This window comes from Lepidochelys olivacea (genome assembly GCF_965140295.1).
Source record: "Lepidochelys olivacea isolate rLepOli2 genome assembly, chromosome: 3".
Lineage (NCBI taxonomy): Eukaryota > Metazoa > Chordata > Testudines > Cheloniidae > Lepidochelys > Lepidochelys olivacea.
The window spans coordinates 70737012-70759315 of NC_140413.1; the positions used below are offsets into that span (position 1 = coordinate 70737012).

A 22304-nucleotide genomic window follows, 5' to 3' on the forward strand; every position below is an offset into this window, starting at 1 on the left:
ACTTCATTAGAGTGACTGTAGAAGTAGCCTTTTAGGCCCAAATCCAGCAAAGCACCTAAATCAGATCCTCAAAGGTACTTAGGCATTGCTGTGCTCAGGATTGCAACACATAACCCCTAGGCAGCTTGCCACCTGGTGGAATCCTCCACCCCAATCTAGGCATGTAGGTAACCCATACAATGCATGGGGAGAGTTACGTGCCTAAGAAAGGGATCCTCAGAAGCTAGCACACTAAGTGGGGAGCCACCTAAAAGCCACCTAGCTAAGATTAAAATACTGAGTAGCAGCACCTTGTTGTACAAGGCAATCAATCATTCACTTTATTAATAAATGTTGAGTGGGGTCACTTGTTAATCTAATGGAAGCAGTAAGTCATTCTATTTATTGTAATACTTTTATTCTGGATAACCACATTTCTATAAATGATATTTCTTCTTGCAACCAATTTTTGGCTGCTGCCACAAAAAAATCCACCTTCGTCTAATGACAAAAAATCAGGCCACACCGTAATAGGAATATGGGGTAGGTATCCCTGAAATCACTCTTCTAACATCACAACAGAAGCCTTTCAATTTCCCAGAAGATATGGAGATGATCCCTTATGTCATGATGTCCCTTTCAGCTCGGCGCTATGAATTTTGCACCTATTTTATTTTGCAACAGTGGTGTGCAAAAATATTTGATGATAATTTCCTACTGGTATTTTCTCCATAAAGAGGAATATGTTCTGTTCATAGTGGCCACTACTATATCCTTCAATCCTCCAGAGAGATTTGCTGGTTTTATTCATTTTCCCAGTCAAACCTAAATTGTAGGAGAAAAATAGTCTCCAAAAGGATTAAAGTACATAAGAAATTGATTTGACAGAGCTAAGTTAAAATCCTTCACACATTTGCAAAAGACAAACGTTTAGTCCCAAAACTTAGATAGTAAATTCTTTGGGATAGTGACTGGGTCTTCCTCTGTACACTTTATTGGACAGTACTTAGCACAACCACGGCTCAGTTCTGATCCAGGCTTCTGAGCACAATATTAATACATAATAATAATAATAAACAAAACCCTGGCAGACCCCCCCAAAAAAATAAAGAAGCAAAAATGGTGAGTAGTTAATTAAAGAAACCAGCTGCTAGAAAAAGTTTCATAAAAAAAGGAGCAGAATGAGCAAAGAACAACAGTAGGCACTGGAAGTATTGTACAGGACATTTCAGGAACACGAGTCTTATAGCAGAGAAAATTTGCAGAAACTATACCAGAAAAACAAAATGCACAAAGATAGTAAAGTTCATGCAATAATGGAAATTGATACTGGATTACAGAATCAGGTCCCCAATTCAGCAGAGCACTAAAGCGTGCACTTAACTTTAGGCATATGCTTAAATTCCATTGATTTCAGCGGGACATAATCATATGAAGGAGGACTGGAAAAAGGAAGAGAGAAAGCCAAGGAGAGGGCTAAGTGCCTCTAGTTTATCTTTAGGGGAAGGGCTGAATTTGTCTGGAATGTAGTATACTCTCGGGGAAGCTAGCTGTTCTATTTAATAAACAAACAAACAAACAAACAAACAGAGTAGTTTGAAATGTTCTGAATTTTAATTTTGCAGTGAAAAAAGGGATTTTTTTGGCAAACAACTTTGTGAAACGTTAATATTTTTGACTAATTCTAAAATTAAAGACTAAAAATTATTTAGAGCTATTTTTAAACCTAAAGAAAATCAAATATCCAAATATGAATATTCAGAAAGGTTGACTGGCTTCGCAATCTGCATAAGAGAATTCATCTTCTGTTAGAATGTTAGCATTGCAACAAGTAAACAGATACTGAATGAAAATATAACAAATGTATAGAGTCTGCTCTGTTTGTGTTTAGAGCAGGGAGTCTCACAAGAAATATTTTGGTGGCCTCAGAATGCCAATTCTTCCTGGTGGCCGCTCTGACAATTTTTCCTAAAATACTAAATTAACTTCAGGAAAAACAAATAAATAGGCACATATACATGTCCAAATCACTGTAATTTATTTATGTAGGGTTTTTTATTGCACACTCAATCATAAAAATAATGTACAATTGTCTCCATTCTTTACTGGACCTAAACAGAATAGAAACAAATAATGTGCTTTGCACATTTTTGACCTTTTGTTGTTGTTGTTTCCTTTGTTTTTGGGCGGGGGTGGGGGGATTGCTTTTTGTTTTTAGACTTGCTAGCTAGTAAGTCTGTTTCTGTGAAAAGTTTTTTGTGTATGTTTAACTCTGCTTTGCACCCCACCCCACCCCGGAAGCTGTGGCTGCATGAAAAGCTCCTCCTGGTCGCATGCGGCCACGGTGGCCACATTTGAGAAACACGGCTGTTTTCTGCCATCACATGCTCTTCCCATGATGACATTTCACACAGACCTAGATTAATGGCAAGAAATCTATGATATAAACTCTCACAAAGATAACAATGTCTGTTGGCATGAATAGATTACTATGATGGTGCCAATGTGATCCTGTGACTATTTGAAATTAACATGAAACACTTCCCAAATAGAATATGATTCATACATTATTTTCAAGATTGCTGGGGGGGAATATTCAGCACAATGTTCAGGAATGTAGCAACCTGATTCTCTTTTATATTAATAGTCAACACTAAATATCTGTATGTTATGATAAGTATTTCAAATATTACTCTGTTAAACAAATTCCTTTTCAATATAGAATTCTCCTGAACCATACATATATTATTCCTGAAGACACTGTCCAAATTATTTGGAAAATACCCCCCCCCCCTTTTGTCTTTTTTAAGAGGACATGAAAATGAACAGCAAATTTCCTGTAGGCTCTTATTACCATTTGGTCTAGACCACATTAGGACGAAATTATGGTGAAAACCCTTGAATGAAGTAATTTTCAAAAGAAGCTGTTAACCTGCTAAAGCACCAAGAAATACAGATCAGACTGAAATAAGCTTTACTTGTATGCTCCTTGATTCAACTACTTAGATAATTTAAATCTTCAGCTAAACGTGTGAGGGGATAATAACCTTTCTTGTACAGGTATAATGAGACATCAGGATAGTGGTACAGAATAATGTTGAAGTAGGAAGGGGAAAAAAACCAGCCACAGTTCTGAGTTGTTTGTCTCTAATGACAGACAATTTTGACAGAACATGATGGTGGAAGAAACAAGCATGTTTTTGCCAGGCACTTTTGTACATTTGGAGAGCAAGAACCTGCTGAAATTTGACTGAGGACCCTCTTGCTCAGAAGTGGGAATTCTGCTGATATTGGGACTGAAAATGTATAATACAAAGGGGAGGCATTAATAATACCTGCAATTTTCTGATTAAACAGTGAATAAGTATATATAATGCTGCATTCCTTTCCAGTTTCTCAGGATTCTTCTCCAGACCCATTCTACGCTTCCTAAGGTGAAAACAAATCACTTGCTCCAATAAAAGTTTGGAGGGGGAATGAAAACGTGGCTTAGAATGAAAATCTAATCTCACTCTTTTCCATGAGGTTGCTACCACCACCTCCACAATAGAGTCACTATAGCTTGGTTTCAGTAAATTAGTTCAACCTTCTAATCTTATTTTCAAACATCTTATAAGTAATTTAGCTTCTCAGAATGTATTTCTGTACAAGTATCCTGATTATCTTCCTTTATTTTCTGCAGTATATATTTTTTACAGTTTCCATTGTCTCTCTCCCCACCCCCCGCCTTTAATGGTTTCTTCTTTGTTGCTTTGGACTTGATCTTAAGCCAATGGTTAAAACTCCACTAGTTTGTAGGAGGACTGGAAAACCTTTTCTACTTATTTAAATTTTGTGTAAATTAAACAGAACTGAAGTATTGATCAGTATATTTGACTTTCTGAAGAGAACAAACATCTCACTGTATTTTGTGTCAGGCTTATTCATGCAGAAAAAACCCAATATACCGTATTTTGAAAGAAACCCTATCTTTATGCATCAGTGCATTGGAGTTTTCTTCAGCAATAAAAATAATGTCTAAAGTAAATAAAACAGGATTTAGCATTTCAAGAGCTATTACATCACATTCATCCCTGGCATAGCTCCATTCACTTCAATTGACTTCTACTAGGGACAAATTTGATTGATTAGATTTAAGGCAACTGCATTAGGTCATTCAGCGCATGAAAGAATTCATGAATATAGGTGAAATTTAAACATCTTTGTGGTGAGCTTTACTGTAAGGCAAACAAGTAAGCAGAGAATGGTTTGTTCTTCTAAGGACCAAACAAATATATCAGGGCTTTAGCTAGACAATGTCCAAAGCCAAGGGAAGAAGCATGACTTGCTGCAGCCAAGCTCAAAGGAAAGGTATAAATCAGGATGCACGTTAGCCAAATTCTAGAGAAGAGAATGAATTATTTCATTCATTCATATGGATCTACTTTCAAGAGCTCCCTCAAGTCTCCTTAACAGAATAAAATCCCTAACTCATCCGAGCATATCCCTTTTATATTGTGTTAGAGGAACTTGGCTAATTCCCCTTAGATGGCCCAACCCTGATACCTCCAAATTGCTGAACTCAGAGCAGACACTTCCGTTCCTTTTCTAGTTAGAGGGAGAGAGGGTCAACCTTTTCCCAGCCACATTCTGGATCTGGACACAACAGGAACACCTGCGTGTGAATTAGAGCAGTGAGAAAACTCAACTATTTCTATTCAAAAGCATTTGTGTGACATTTCTTCTGGTCTGGGGTTCATAGCCTCTGGATTTTGCTTTAATTTCGAGTTTGAACAAAACTCAATGCAAAAATGTGGTTAAACCCTTGAGTTTGCCTGCTTTCTAATCAAAACCACGTGAAAGCACTGAGTTCCCCATTGTTTCCACCTGAAGCAATAAAATGGGCCAGGGTTACTCAGAACTCAGTCCTGCTCTCAGAAAAGGCTTGAAAATCTGAGATGGGTTTTGGAATTCTAACAAGACCTGAAAACAGGCCAATTGCCCCTGGTTGTAGGATATGTAACAGAAGTTTCACCACGAAGACTGAGAGGAAGGATGGTTTTGTGGTAAAGGCAGTGGTCCAGCACTAAGAAGAGTGATATTTAGTTGCTGACTTTGCTAGAGGCTTCCTGAGTGACCTATGTAAGGTATGTAATCTTCCTGTGTCTTGGTTCCTCATCTGCAAAATAGGGGATGGTGAAGATCATCCTCACGCATCTTGTTTAATTAGACTGAAACTTCTGGGCGGGAGGAAAAGTCTCTTTCCATGTGTTCATCCAATGCCAATCACAGTGGGGACCTTGGGTCTCTAGATGCTACCCAAAGAATAATTATGCTCTAATGCTAATTGTTTTTTTCTCGTGTTCAAATGTAGTATTTTATCTCTTCAGTAGATCATGCCCAGGAACCACATGCACTATAAATATATATTTGTGCGGGTTACACATGGTAAAGAAGAGTTCTAAACAAACACATACATGCAGATAGTTGGCCCAGACACTTAATTTAAAATAATTTTGTATCAACAATAATTAAAAATGTAACAATAATGCTGTAATACTGCCTGCAGTGGTTCAAAAACATGTGTACCAACCTCAGGGTAGACTGTTAGGAAGCAGGGCACAAACCCCAAACTGGTTATGGGTTTTAATATTTAGATTTCACCAACCAGTTATCAAGGATAAACTCCTCAAGCACTATAACAGCCTTAACATGGAGTGACAGACAGTCCCCTTGGGTATGCTGATCTATCTTGCCACCCAGGTGAGCATATCTCTGTGATAGATGGTCCCTTACACTGAGAATCACAGCAATACTCAGAAAGAAAAGGAGTACTTGTGGCACCTTAGAGACTAACCAATTTATTTGAGCATAAGCTTTCGTAAGCTACAGCTCACTTCATCGGATGCATTCAGGTTACTCACAGTCCTAAAGGACCAGTCACTTACCCCAGGTCAGTTGCAGTTTAGATCTCACACCAAAGACAGTGCTTGTAGCCAAACCTATAATAAACTATCTACAGATTTATTAAAGAGGAAAAGGAAACCAGAAGGTTATTTACAAAGGTTAAATCAGGTAAACATAGATACACAAATGAGTTACAATCTTAAGTTTCAAAAGATAATAGAAGCTTCTAAAATTTGCAAACTCTTTATGTCCCTTAGGGCTAATCCAGACTAAGCAGCTGGGGATATTTTGCTTATGCCTAGAAACACTTTTTGTCCCCCAGAGTCCAAGCAGTATTGAGATACCAAATTCTTTTTTGTCTGGGGTTTCTATCCCCCTCTGGTCATGTGCTCTGAGCTGCAAACTTAGCTGAAAGGAGGAGTCCACTTGCATGACTCATCTTCATCTTCATACAACAAAAGTATTTTGTCTTTCCCTTGATGCTACAGAGGGAAATGCAAGTTGCAACGTGCCACCGTAGTCATCTGGTATTGATGGACCTTTCCTTTTGGGAAGGCCATAATGCCTTCTATTTTCTCCTGTCTGGTGATTTACATAGTTACAGAGGCTCACAATACAACTGCTCAAATATTACCTTATAATATGGGATACAGATGTTAAAAGTGACATTAATGCATGCAGCAACTCACAAGCATTCAATTAAATCTAAACTCTAAACACATTCTGATAATTTTAGCACCTATTTTAACAATGCTAACACACAGGTGAGCCAAACTGATTTCAGTCATGTATTGTTAGCCTTCAACTGAGACATGGGGACCTTGGCATGAGTTGGCACCTGCCTGTTGCAATCAGACTGCCTGTTGCAATCAGACAGCAATCATTGCTGGCATGCACTTTTAACATTTTAAATAATAAAGGATAATTTTTAGTATAATTTGGTGGACCTACCACCTGGATGAATTTGGGATGGGGTTTTCAAATCACTCTGGTCCCACTGAAGTCAGTGGTAAAACTTCCAATGACTTCAGTGTGCTCAGATTTAGGCTGAAGAATAATGGATTTACACATTCCATCCTTGAATTTGTTTTGATCCCACAACATAAGAACATAAGAGCAGCCATACTTGGTTGACCAGTGGTCCATCTAGCCCAGTGTCCTGTCTTCCAGCAATGGCCAATGCCGGGTGCTCCAGAGGGAATGAACAGAACAGGTAATCATCAAGTGATCCATCCTGTGTCCACTCCCAGCTTCTGGCAAATAAAGGCTAGGGACACTCAGAGCATGGGGTTGCATGCTAATTCCTGCTAATAGCCATTGATAGACTTATCCTCCATGAACTTATCTAGTTCTTTTCTGAACCCTGTTATACTTTTGGCCTTCACAGCATCCCCTGAAAAAGAGTTCCACAGGTTGACTGTGTGAGTCAACATTTTTTCTTTCTCTCTAAGGTCCCTTAGATATTCTTGAAAAATATAATGATAGTTCTAAATTTCTTCATGGGAGAAATTATAGTGTTCCTCTTTTTGACCCAAGGTGTTAGCCAAAATTTGGGGTCTTGTGGGTTGTTTCCATTAGGAGAAATTAATACTGAAGTCAGGTATTTCTTTGATGTAATCCTTTGATGTAATTATTTAGAAAGAATCTACATAAAGTCTTGTTTCCCTGAACACAGTAGGAATCAAACGGCAGGAGACAGTTTTCTTGCTCACAGTTCCAAACCTCTTTCCAGCTAGCACTCTGCCCCCAAAGCTCTCTCTCTCTCTTAGCTTTATTTCACAGTCATGCTACAAGTCTGTCTCTGGTTGTCCTTGGATTTCTGTGGCCTTCTCTGTGTGTTACACTGGTGCTTCTTTCTCCCACACACACACAGTTGCAATCCAACCAATCCCCTACTTCTGCCATTGGTATTCAACCCCTGGGAAATCTTTGGGCCACAATTCTCAACTTCAGACTTTCATGTGGCTTGTGATTTGGGTTGTGGTTCTATTAATTCAGCTATCTATTCCGTAAACGGAGCTCAATTTCTTTTTACCTTTGTCCTGCATGAAGAGCAGCTGGTATACCCACCAGCTTGAACCAGGTTTCACCCAACCCTCAGTATAACAATATGATATGACAACAAACCAGCTAAGCTCTTCCCCAAACCTCTGTGGCCTGTCTGTAGCAAAACCAACATGGTTACACTATCCATCAGGGAATGGTATGTAGTGACCTTGACAGGGGGCATATATGGTGGGGGGTGGAGGACTTTCTTCATCTGTCTATAATTATGTGGATCTACCTGCTAACCAATCTTGCCCTGCATGCGTGTGGAGAGCAGGAGAAAACTGTAGTCTTGGAGGCTATTGTAGCTTTCAGATTATGAGATGTGGAGTGACTCCAAGACCATGATGGGAGGATTTCATCTTTCTCCGATCCCTGAGAAGAAGATCTGGCTCGTTTTACTGTATACATTAAATCCAACACTCACTCGCTGCTCCTGTTGTCATCTTAGACATAGTTTTAACAAATTGAATCGTTAATTTCTGATTTGAAATTACTATAAATTGGGGACACAACTGGTCGAAAGGCTGTACTCAAAGAGTAGTTATCAATGGTTCCCTGTCAAACTGGGAGGACCTATCTAATGGGGTCCCACGGGGTCAGTGCCAGGGCCGGTACTATTCAACATTTTTATAAATGTGTTGGATAATGAAGTGGAGAGTATGATTATAAAACTTGCCAATGACGCCAAACTGGGAGGGGTTGCAAGTATTTTGGAGGACAGGATTAGAATTCAAAATGATCTTGACAAATTGGAGAATTGGTCTGAAATCACCAGGATAAAAGTCAATAAAGACAAGTGCAAAGCACTTCACTTGGGAAGGAAAAGTCAAATGCACAACTACAAAATGAGGAATAACTGGCTGGGTGGTGGTATTGCTGAAAAGGATCTGGGGGTTATAGTGGATCACAATGTGAGCAATTACTAAAAAAGGCTAATATCGTTCTGGGATGTATTAATAGAAGTGTCATATGTAAGACATGGGAGGTAATTGTCCCACTCTGCTCAGTACTGGTGAGGCCTCAGCTGGAGTACCATGTCCAATTCTGGATGCCACATTTTAGGATGCAGAGAAATTCTTGGAGAGAGTCCAGATAAGAGAAACAAAAATGATAAAAGATTTAGAATACCTGACCTATGAGGAAATGTTAAAGAACTGGGCAGGTTTAGTCTTGAGAAAAGAAGACTGAGGGGGGATCTGAAAAATATTCAAATATGTGAAAGCCATGGTGGGCAACCTTTGATCCACGGGCCGCATGCGGCCCGTCAGGGTAATCCACTGGCAGGCCACAAAACAGTTTGTTTACATCAACCATGTGCAGGCACGGCCATCCGCAGCTCCCAATGGCTGCGGTTCTGTAGCAAATACTTTTATGAGGTATTCCTAGGTTTTCTGCTATTGCCACAACCATTTATCAATAAAGTCTGATAAGCAGAGATTAATTCTCACCTCAGCATTCATCTGATGCATTGAAAGCTAGCACTCTCTCGTTATCTCTCCAGCTTCTTCTTCTTGTTCCTTTTGGTTTCCCTAATTCTCTGCCCAATATTATTGTCTTCTCACCTTTCCTTTTCCTCTCCTTTTTATTTGTCTCCTTTCCACCTTTCTGTTCCTTATTACGCTTGTGTCTTTCCTCTTTCCAGATCTTCCTGTCATAGTCAAAAAAGTCACTTATGACTCTTTTGTCCCCCCCCCCACATATATTCAAAGAAGTATCTTCATTCCTTGTGTTTTTGCAGAACTGTAACACCCTAGTTTTGCTTCTGAGATTTTGGAGAGATATTTTACCGCTCTGACAGAGATTTCAGGGTTCATATCACTGAATCAGAAATATAGCTAGTACAGACTCATAAATCAGTATTACTAAGGTGTATCTCAAGAACTGAAACATTTTTATTGCAAACATCAGTGATAATATGGGCCTCAGGATTCCCCTGGAATATGGATGAGTACAAACCATTTAGGAGCAAATATTCTGGCTGATAACTGACAGCCAGCCAAAAGCAGTCCCTGATAAAGATAAATAACCTGTACTCAGGGAAATTTTTTGCATCATTAAACATGGTGAGGATATATGCTAGCAGGGGGTGGAGCTGAATCCCTAAAGAGATAAATCTAAATTACGTGCGCTGTAGTGATCATAACAGTAATGCACCATCTTGGCTAACTAGCTGACATCAACGGGGAAGGGAATTTCAGATTTAAATGAACCAGACTACAGAGCATTGCAGTGCGCATACAGATTAATTGGAACATATTCATGAATTTTTATGCTTATACTATCTGTTATTTTGATTTGTGCCAAACACTTAGGCTTGGTCTACAGTACAGCGTTAGTGTACATACTAATTCTGTCAGTGTACATACTACAGACCTACTCCCTCCGATGCAAGTGCCCAACCACACTGACATAACTCCACCTCCGTGAGAGGCGTAGGGCTTATGTCGGTGTAGTTAGGGTGATGCAGTGTCTGTGTAGACACTACTGTGTTACTTACATCGGCTGTAAGAGAGGTAAGTGGTGGTTGTGAGTTGACCTAACATAGGTTGACTTGAGTTTCTCACATAGACATGCCCTGAGAGCTTAGAATTGTCCCAGGAGTACCTGCATCCTTTTTTCTTTTTCACTTTCTTATGTGATTTGACTACTCCCCAACTTGCTTCCCATTAATCACCCTTCACCACAGTTGCATCAGCTCTTGGATTAGGGATTTAGATAGGTAGCATCCCTTTAGTGGCACTTAAAGACAAACAAAAACCCAGGAAAGCTTAGATAGTGGTCACTCATTTAATATTTCAAAAAAGGCAGAAGAACTTTGAAATCAAAGCAGCAAAAACATTTGGTCACATATTTCAGTGTCATCTGAAGCTCTGACAATAGCAACAACAACAAGGAGAGATTTTAAATTGGATCTTTTTTTTTTTTTTTTTACTTAAAGTGAATCAAATATCTTTTTAAAAACATTCTCCAGGGGAGTATTGTCTTGACTAGAAAAATAATTGCCAGGCTTTGAACCCCAATTTTAATTGTTTTGAAAACAAAACAAAAAAGTTTAATCTGTTGAAAAATATAAAGGACATAAATAAATAAAAATAACAAATGTTGGCAAGGTAGTGTTTGTTCAAGTATTTTTTTATTATTCATTGATTCCCTTGATATGCTGGGTGACTATGATAAATAAGGAAGTAAATTTCTAACAGTCCAAATTTTCAAATAAGCCTTTAAAATGTATTCATTTGCATCAGTTTACATTTTTAAGTTTACATTTGCAAGTCTGTTTGCTCAAATAAAACCACGCACACGTGTTTTTCACTAGTAATTGGTGCTCCAGTGTGTACTTGTGCGGTTTGCATGCAGAAATGCCCATGTAGGCAGGGAAAAAATCTGGTCTTTCAGCATATGCAAAAAGATGAACTTGCAAATTTTCTAGGTGTGTTTGACAATATGGCCCTAAGGGCTTGGTCATGGCCTTTTGTGTGAAAGATAGAGACATCCTTTAGGAAAGGATACAGAAATGTAAATGTAAAGGAGAATCTCAATTTTGGTTCTTATTATTTTTAAAGTTTAGTTTCTGGCCTCTTTCCTTGCAAAGACAGCATTAAAAATGTAACCCAGTCATCAGGGATGGAAAGAAGAAGCAGCTGGACTCCACTTCTGCAGCATGAGGCTCCAGGGAGAGTGGGAACCTAAAGCCTCCCTCCCCCACGTCTCACATACACAGCTTTAATATAAAATTAACTAGTTGTGTCTGGGGAGTATCCCTAAGAAAAGTGCCACTGCCCTCCCCAAAATTCTTAGGCTGGTGCTGTACAGAGCGTAGTGACACTGTTGGGCTGGAGTCATTAACATGGACATTAGCAAAGAATTAGGGTTACCATACGTCCGTATTTTCCCAAACCTGTCTGGCTTTCTGGTTCTTAAATCACCACCCAGGAGGAATTTTTAAATATCTAAAAAAGTCCGGGACTTTGCCATTATTATTTTTCCTCAAAGAAGAGTTGATCATTCAAGAAAGAGAGTGAATGTTGATCATTCGAGAAAGAAAGTGAATGTTGATCACTCGAGAGAGTGCCCGCTTTTCCCCTCTAGCTCCCAGTGCTTGCACTGAGAAACAGCTGTTTTGTGCAGCTAGGAGGGAGGAGGGGGAACACGGTGTGCTCAGGGGAGGAGGCGGGGCTGGGGCGGGGATTTGGGGAAGGGGTCCTATGGGGCAGGGAGGGGGCAGAGTTGGGGTGGGGACTTTGGGGAAGGGGTTGGAATGGGAACGGGGCTGGGGCGCATGAGCAAATACCCCCCCCCCATGGAGTGTCCTCTTTTTTGAATGTTCAAATATGGTAACCCTACAACGAATGGCTTTGCATGCCCATCAAGAAATGCCAATGCCTGTTGCGAGTGCACTTTGTTGCATGCAAGTGCAGTAGCTATATGCCCAAAATATGCAGCTTAGAGAGGCCTTTGCAAAACAAGAAGCTTTTAAAGTTTTAACAGTGTCTGAGAGAACTCGTCCCTCAGAGAAGCAAATAAAAAATGGAAGCAAGGATTTTACAGCTTGGTTGGACCCTGTGGGGATACAGCATTTCAAAGTGGTGGCACTGTATCTCACAGTATTTATCAAAACAGGAGATTTATCAAGATTATGATGGAGTCAGTAGGTGGACAAGTCCTACTCACATGCTCGCCTGGAAGAATAATGCTTGAGTGCCGCTGAATAAATATGTACCAAATTTGTTTATCAGATTTCAGATAGCGGGGCATTTTACAAAGTGGGTGTAGTAGAGGAGATATTCTAGCAGCCATGACAGTTCAGTGTAATGTCCTGTTTCTGCAAAGCACTTAAACATGTGCTTAACTTTAAATATGTGCAGGGGTGAAAGTAAGTCCAGTGACTTACCGGTACTCTGGGGCCAGCTCTGGCCCCCGGAAGGGGCGGGGCCTAAGGCAGAAGGGGTGGGGTTGACGGGGTCAGAGCCAGCCCCAGCCCACCCTGTAAGGTAAGTGTCCCCTTCCACCGGGGTAGCAGCAGCAGCCCGGGGCTCCGGGGGCTATTTAAAGGGCCCGGGCGGTAGAAGCAAGGGAGCCCAAGGCCCTTTAAATAGCTGCTGGAGTCCTGCAGCCGCTACCCCAGGGCTCCAGCAGCGGGGCTCTGGAGGCAATTTAAAGGGCCCGGGGCTCCCCTCTTCTACCGCCCTGGCCCTTTAAATAGCCCCCGGAGCCCTGGGGAAGCGGTGGGGCTCCAGCAGCTATTTAAAGGACTGGGGCGGTAGAGGCTGCTGGAGCCCCAGGCCCTTTAAATTGCCCCCTGTGGAAGCCGGGCTGCCCCAGTACTGTGCACTGGCTCCTACCAGTACGCCTTACCAGGGCGTACTGGCTTACTTTCACCTCTGAATATGTGCCCAAGTCCCACTTATAGTGCTTAAAGTTAAACATATACTTAAGTGCTCTGCTGAATACACACCATAATGAAGAAATGGCTAGCAAGAACTCTTTATCAGGATATCTCAAGGAACGTTTATGTGTGTGAGGAGGGAAGGTACATGAGAAAGGAGGGCATGTCTGTTAGTTGCTGATCTTTTAATGTTAGAAAAGAAAACAAACGTTTTGCTAATGATTTTTATTTTAAAGAAACCCTACCTATCCAGACAAAATAGTTGATTTTAAATTTTTATGAATTGTTGTAAAGTAATTATTAATTCTTTAGAGGTAATGTTGGATCATATTAAAGAAGTTCTGTATTAAAATCACAAATGAGTTTGATTCCCCAGAGTTTAAATTCCAGGGTATTACTAATTAAGAGGTCTCTTGGTTTTTGGTACTGTTTCTCTCCCTCTATGTGTGAAACTTGCAAGCTGCTAATTGTGTTAGTACATTCTAAGACAGAGTCTGTTCTCAAAGCAATTCACAGAGAGAGAGACTCAAAGCAATACTCTAACAACAGAAACAGCACCCAGAGACTCCCCGCCCTTTTGTTGTATTAACAATTGTGATTAAAATAGAGATAGAGGATGTATGTGGATGGATGCTTGGTGTGGATAATAACTGAATGATCAGGAAGGTGCCAGCCTAAGAATCCAGTGTCCATCGGCTGAAGAAGGCATCAAGTGGAAATAACCAGAGGACCCCCACCCCCCGGAGGGCAGACTGGAATCCACCCAACAGCCTCAAGAATGGGAGAACCAAAGAACAAGATAACATCTTGGAGCCGTCAGGACTGTGCTATCTGCTGATTGATTCAGCAACAGCATGATGAAGCAATTCCCATAGACTGGCATAGGAAGAAATTCCTATAAAAATAGACTCTAAAAAGTGAGAACTTTGGGGTCTGATTCTGCAAACCAACTTCCAGGAGCATCAGATGAGCATCTGACAAGGCCCTGCTCCCTCCTCATGTCCAGGCCACCTGGCCAGTGGCTTGGCATGAGCAACTCTAAGGCTGGTAACTATGATAACAACCTTGCAGAACCTGTGTGTGTATGAATGAATGAATGTGAGAATAAATATGAGATTGAATGGAATGTTATAGCTATAACTAACTGCTTGCTATGATTCTTTATATATTCACAATAAATGTGGTATTTTGCCTTTTTCCCTTTAATAAGATCCTGCTGGTTTTTATTTTATTGGTATAACACCCTACCTATCCAGACAAAATAGTTGATTTTAAATTTTTATGAATTGTTGTAAAGTAATTATTAATTCTTTAGAGGTAATCTAAATTCAGATTTTCTTCCCATAGAAAATTCGGATATTTTGACATTTGTATTCATCCCAAATCATGATAAATATTAAAAATATCAATATTTTGTGCTGAATAAAATTTTGAAAGATTTCAATTCAGAGCTGTCAAAATGTTTAAATTGGGCTCCATTTAATTTTGAACTGTCACTAAGCTGCCAGGGTAACTTATGGGAGTTGTAGTTTGTGGGCATCATGCTGTATGGGCAAGGCTCCTGATTTGGACCACATCTCCCATAATACTCTTTGGTTATAGGGTTTTCATGGCACATGGTCAGTGTTCAACCAGAGGAGAAACTACAGTGCATCATGGGAGATATAATCCAGCAAGAGAGCCTGGGCAATAGGAGAGAATGGGGGCATGCAGCACCTGACCTGCAACTTCCATTTGGCTTTAGGGCAATTTAAGCAAATACAGATTAATGTTGAACTGACCTAAAATGAAAAGACAAACCAAAATGTTTTGATGTGGGATGATGCAATCTGAAACAAAATATTTCATGTAAATATTCCTAGTGGAAAACTGAAATTTTTTTCAGGAAAAATCAAACTTTTATTTTGATTTTTTTGGAAGAAACCATTTGTTTCTGTTCAACACATTCTAATAGAAAATTCCTGACCAGTGCTATGATCCATAAATATAAAATGCAGGGGTCAGTTTTCATCTCATGGATTTGTACATGCGTGCCTATGTACTCAGACATACAAACACGCAATATAAAATCAAATACAAATGTAATAATCGAGTGCAGAATAAAAAAGTCTGCAACAGTCTCTGAATGCTGAATCACTCTGAATGTGCATCAATCCATTAAAAACACCATAACTTTTTAATCTGACATTTTCCCTTAAAAATAAAAAGAGGAAGAGCAATTACACTCTACTAATGCTAATGATCTGAAAAATGTTTTTCAGATCCAAGTCTTCGTTTCCTGTATCCCCTTTTCTCAGAGGCCCTGCTTCAGTAAGGTACAAAAGTCTGCATGTAACCAGTTTAAACATTGGAATAGCCCGGTAGACTTCAGTGGCTGAACTCATCACATGCTTAAAGTTACCTTCTTGCTTAAATACTGTGCTGAATCAGGGCCATGTTCCATTCTTCTCTGTTCATTTGCACTTTTCTCATTCTCCTTGCCTCTCTTCTGCCTTCTTTCTTTGTTTTCTTTATTTCTCATCCTGTTCTCTTTTCTGTCTGATCTTCCCTCTCCTCTTCCTTCCTCAATTCCCTGGTTTATTTTAAACATGTCTGAAGGCCAAGCCATTCCTCCCTCTCCGCCCCCAATAAGCAAGTGTTTTGGGGGATTCTTTGTTAAAATCCACTTTCAACACAAGTGAAAAATAAATCCATCCCTTTTTAAACTCGATTCCATGAGTATTTTATGTGTTATGTAAATGAAACGATTGGGATTCAGGGGAAATACTAAAACATCCCAGAGTGTAAAACTTAACAGATTTTCATAATTTTTACCAACTTCTTCATTGACCCTGTAACAATACACTTTTGTTCTTTTTCTTAGATACAATATTTTCAAAGTATCACCAGTAATGCCAACGTCATTTTTGCTAAAACCACAGCTTCAAGGATACATGAGTAAGATCAGATGCAAGAGACAGACTTTTCAGCCATTATAATAATCAATGTAATATAAGCAAATCAACAGATGTTAGCATCTTACATGTGAGCTATCAATATACATGGTTCAGAGAGGGAAAAACAACTCTCACAGTGAATGCAAAGCAGACAGCATAAATCACAGCAAAAACTTAATCTAGCATGCTTTAAAGCCAATTATATTTTTAATACACTTTATCCTCAGTAGGCCCTCAAGAGGCATACACATAATGTTGGAACTTTCATTAGGATTCAAAAAATGACTTTAAATCTTTCAGTGGCAAATATTTCTAATCATTTGTAAATTTAATTAGTGAGCACCCAAGTTTGATTAGCATATTTCTGAATATGATCATACACTAAAACCAGCACCTCAACACTTTGTCAGATGAACTCTAACCTCTCTTTGGTTCTCAACACAGTGTTCCTGTAAATGAAAATTCATATATGGAACATCACAGATATATTTCTCTCTATATTATTGGAAACGCAAATGCTTCAGATTTTCTTCATTTTATTTCCTGCCTGTTCACATTCTGACATGCTTCTGCATATGAAAGATGTGACTAGTCACAAATCATATAATAAATTGCATATCTGAAAAAAACATGGATTTAGTAAATGGTGCTCCATACTTATTTCATGGTGTTCCATCTAATTGTACAGCAGTTTTATCTCATTAATTACAAGCTCGTCAAAACACGTATTGATTGCTGTTGAAGTAAATATCAAGATTTATTGATTCAAAGGGTAAAAAGACTGACCAAGGTGATGAGACAATAGGCACAATAACAAGAGTGACATCAGTATAGGTATAAATTCAGAATGCTTTTATCTAAGCTATTTGGAAATCTCTTCATCGAAAGTCATTTAACATATTCAGTTTCCATCAATTCTCCCTTTAAATTAACATTCTAAAGAAGAGACAAAGTTGGAGATCTAGAAAAATCTGATATTCACCTACGGTGAGTCTGTCAAGAAGCAAAAATGTATATAAGCTCTCTGATTGGCTCATCAGAATTAAATAGGAGTTTTCACGAGTGCAGTGGCAGGTAATCAGGATAAATTCATTTGCCTATATTGTTCAGTTCCTTGGGAAGAAGAGAAGGATAAAAACATGATTATACATCGGATGACTGTTTTTGGCCCATCATGAGCCTAGATTTTTTTTCTCCTGTATGTAATAATTTTCAATGGTACTTTTTGATATATCAGTCTTGTGTATTGTGCATGAAAAATGTGAACACAACCAAGATAGATATTCTTTAAAATAAATGCATAAGTAGTGAAGTAGGATTTATCATTGACAGCTAATAATTTAAAAACATAAACCTAGATTATTTTAATTTTAATAGATTATAACTATTATATCACTAAATGTGTTGTGCTAGCCAATAATTTTGTTCTAGTCTCATCCAGTATTTATCTGGATGTCATAAACAAATTGTTGACATTGCAGATCATGACATCGCACAACCGCTTCAGGCCTTATCACATAAATATAAGTAAAAGGGGAAACAGGGTATATCCTTTGGGGACTTTTGAGATACAAGATGTTGGCAGATGTCACATGTTATTAGAGCTGAGTTGTCCGCTTTGCCAATGGCTTTGCCTTTGGATGGGAAACTGGAGACAGGGCAGTACCTGGAGAGATTTTTTGCACTACATGTTGGCTCTCTGAGGATTCACTGGACTATTACACTCTTCAATGACAGGTTTTAGAGTAGCAGCCGTCTTAGTCTGTATTCACAAAAAGAAAAGGAGTACTTATGGCACCTTAGATACTATGCATCCGATGAAGTGAGCTGTAGCTCACAAAAGCTTATGCTCAAATAAATCGGTTAGTCTCTAAGGTGCCACAAGTACTCCTTTTCTTTTTACTCTTCAGTGAGGATAGCAGGTTCATTTCTCTGAATTAGACCTTCATCATTGGCCTTCAGCCAGTTAAAAGATCATGGATCTGTTTCAAAATTTGTGCCTTAAATATTTCTCAGTTTTTCAGCCTTCAGTTTATGTGATAGGGCCAAACTAAGTCAGGATGGCAGGGAAATTAGTGCCATATGATCTGGCTTAAAGTATTCTGCACAGAGTTCAGCTCATGTTCAGTTGATCTTTTGTTCCAAGCAGATGAGAGCTCTTCGAGCATAAAGAACATAAGAATGGCTATTCTGGGTCAGGCCAGTGGTCCATCTAGCCCAGCATCCTGTTTTCTGACAGTGGCCAGGGCCAGATGTTTCAGAGGGAATGAACAGAACAGGGCAATTATTGAATGATCCATCCTCTGTCTTCCAGTTCCAGCCTCTGGCATTCAGAGGTTTAGGGACATCCGGACATCTTGGCTAATAGACATCGATGGGCCTACCCTCCATTAATTTACCGAATTCTTTTTTGAACCCGGTTAACAGAACAAGGAGTAATGGTCTCAAGTTGCAGTGGGGGAGTTTTAGGCTAAATATTAGGAAAAACTTTTTCACTAGGAGCGTGGTGAAGCACTGGAATGCGTTACCTAGGGAGGTGGTGGAATCTCCTTCCTTTGAGGTTTTTAAGGTCAGGCTTGACAAAGCCCTGGCTGGGATGATTTAGTTGGGGATTGGTCCTGCTGTGAGCAGGGGGTTGGACTAGATGACCTCCTGAGGTCCCTTCCAACCCTGATATTTTATGATTCTATGATTCTATGCTTTAGACTTTCACAACATCCCCTGGCAATGAGCTCCACAGCTTTTGTGAAGAAGTACTTTCCTATGTTGGTTTTAAACCTACTGCCTATTAACTTAGTTGTGTTAACCCTGGTTCTTGTGTTATTTGAGAAGGCAAATATCGCTACCTTATTCACTCTCTCCACACCATTATGGTTTTATAGACCCCCTTAGTCGGCTCTTTTCGAAGATGAACCGTCCCCATCTTTTTAATCTCTCCTCACACGGAACCTGTTCCACAACCCTAATATTTTTTGTTGCCCTTCTCTGTACTTTTCCCAATTCTAATATATATTTTTTTGAGATGAGGTGACTAGAAATGCATGGGCGTAACATGTATTTATATAGTGGCACTAGGATATTTTCCGTCTTATTATCTATCCCTTACTAATGGATTATCTATCCCTTACTCTTTTCCAAACATTCTGTTAGCTCTTTTGAAGGCTGCTGTACATTGAGTGGATGTTTTCAGAAAACTATCCAAAATGACTCCAAAATAGTTGGGATTATGTTTTCCAGTGTGCATTACTTTACATTTATCAACATTGAATTTCATCTGCCATTTTCCTTGTCTGGTCACCCAGTTTTGTGAGATCCTTTTGTAACTCTTCACAGTCAGCTTCGGACTTGACTACCTTCAATCATTTTGTATCATCTGCAAAATTTCCCACATCATTGTTTACCCCCTTTTCCAGGACCATTTATGAATATGTTGAACAGCACTGGTTCCAGTACAGATCTTTGGGGGACCCGAGTATTTACTTCTCTCCATCATGAAAACTGAAATTTATTCCTACTATTTGTTTCCTATCTTTTAAACAATTACTGAACCATGAGAGCATCTTCCCTCTTATCCCATGACAGCTTACTCTGCTTTGGTGAGAGACCGTGTCAAAGACTTTCTGAAAGTCCAAGTATACTATATCCACTGGTTCAATCTTGGCCACACATTTGTTGACCCCCTCAAAGAATTCTAATAAATTGATGAGGCATGATTTTCCTTTACAAAAGCTGTGTTGACTTGTTCTCAACATAGTGTGTTCATTTATGCATCTGATAATTTTGTTCTTCACTATCGTTTCAACCGGTTTGCCTGGAACTGAAGTTAGGCTTACCGGCTTGTAATTGCCAGGACTGCCTCTGGAGCTGTTTAAAAAAAAATCAACATCATGTAAGCTATCCTCCAGTCATCTGGATGAGAGGCTGACTTAAGCAATAAGTTACATAGCACAGTTAGTAGTTCTGCAATTGCATATTTGAGTTCCTTCAGAATTCTTGGGTGAATACCATCTGGTCCTGGTGACTTATTACTGTTTAATTTATCAATTTGTTCCAAATCCTCTTCTTCTGACACCTCAATCTGGGACAGCTTCTCAAATTTGTCAACTGAAAAGAATGGTTCTGATGTGGGAAACTCCCTCACATCCTCTGCAGTGAAGACCAATGCACAGAATTCATTTAGTTTTTCAGCAATGGTTTTGTTTCCATTAAGTGCTCCTTTAGCACTTAAATCGTCCAGCGATCTCACTGATTGCAGGTTTCCTGCTTTTGATGTACTCAAAATATTTTGCTATTAGTTTTTGTCTCTTTTGCCAGTTGCTCTTAAGATTTGGTTTTGCCTGCCTAATTATAATTTTATATTTGACTTGCCAGAGTTTATGCTCCTTTCTATTTTCCTCGGTAGGTTTTGACTTCCAGTTTTTAAAGGATGTCTTTGTCTCTAACCATGACCTTTACTCTGTTTAGTCATGATGGCATTTTTTTGGTCCTCTTACTGCTTTTTTTATTTGGGGTATATATGTAGTTTGAGCCTCTATAGTAGTGTTTTAAAAAAGTTTCCATGCAGCTTTCAGGCATTTCACTCTTGTGACTGTTCCTTTTAATTTCTATTTAACTAACCTCCTCATTTTTGTGTAGTTCTCCTTTCTGGAGTTAAATGCTAATGTGGTGGGTTTCTTTGGTATTCCCCCCAGGAGGTTAATTTAATTACATCATGGTCACCATTACAGAATGGTTCAACTATATTCACCAATTTAGATCAGATCCCGTGCTCTCCCCTTGTGAGTTCTTGGACTTGTTGCTCCAAGAAGCAGTCATTAATGGTGTATAGAAAAGCAGCTGATGCTTTAGTTTTATGTCATCTTCAAATTTATTACCTGATTGCTCTTAGCTTTATTACAATTTTAATTAGGATGAGTAACCATACGTACAGCGGTACTACTAAGAAGCTTTCTGTCTCAATGAGTTGACAGTTTTTTGGACACTCTTACACAGTGCAGTTATTGTTTTTATTCTAAACATTCAGCAAAATGAGAGAAAACAGAAGTTTTAAAGGACATTTGAAGATGACTACAAGATTATGTGATTTTTAAAAAGGACTGTGATATCTGTAGCACATATGGATTGCACTGTACTTTCTTTTCTCACATAGTAATTGTCATGAGAATGGGTTCATATTGTGGCATTTCATAGACTTGTTAAAATTATCAGAACAAAAATGAGGAAGCACAAGATGTAATACTGCTGCATATATTCTTGGGAAGGTCATAGTAAATTCTATGTCTTTGACCTATTCAATGTTTTACAATGTGCTAGCCATTTCCATTCTCCTCTATTTTTAGCTTCAGTACCCTAGGAGGGGGATGTAAAATGGCCAGTCCATCAATACAGATAATAATGAGAAGGTGAAAGTTATATATTTCAGGGAGAATATTTTGTGGAAAAGGTGCTTGCCTTAAAGTGTGCTTCTGCTCTGAAAAGTGTCTCTGTAAATGGCACGGTGGACCTTTACACTTATTGTCTCTTAGTGGCTTCCAATGATTCAATAGGATTGTTCATGTGCTTAAAATTAAACATGTGTGTTTTCAGGATTATGCCTTAGTTCCCAATCCCATTAAGGATACACAAACCACAGTAGACTCCAGCTGACTTGTGTTGGCTCTGAAGTGCAATGGGAATACAAAATTAGTAGAATAAATAAATTTTACTGAAGTTAGCAAATAGAACTACTCGAAAGATCCACAGAGTACATCTGATCAGTAAAACAGTTCCATGTGTATTTAGTCATTTTCAGAGAAGAAATGTGCTTTAATCACTCATTGTTTTTATTTATCTGCAAGCACTCAGTCCCAATAGTGAATACTTCTGAGCATCACATTAAAGCTTTGAAAGATCTTATTCACTGGTTCTATGACATCATTCCCAGAAGTACTTTGCTTTCCTTTTCACAGACTACAATGACCTAATCAAACGGCGATGTCTCATCCTCATGGAAAAGACAGTAGTGAGAACAAAAAAGTGACTCCACACGAATCCATTCTCATGACAATGATTCTCGTGAGGTTGGGAAA

The 22304-nt window shown here is 39.1% G+C and overlaps 1 protein-coding gene across 2 annotated transcripts in view; it reads left to right on the forward strand.

Moving 5' to 3' along the window:
* Positions 1-22304, forward strand: part of LOC311518245 (uncharacterized protein) — a 234562-nt gene that overhangs the window by 116991 nt on the left and 95267 nt on the right. Inside the window, exon 1 of one of the 2 annotated variants that reach the window (XR_014710933.1) lies at positions 15563-15615. The exons of the other annotated variant lie outside the window; for it this stretch is intronic. The gene's annotated coding sequence lies outside the window, so the exon portion shown is untranslated. Of the gene's footprint in view, positions 1-15562; positions 15616-22304 lie in introns of those variants that run through there. 2 annotated transcript variants of the gene reach the window in all.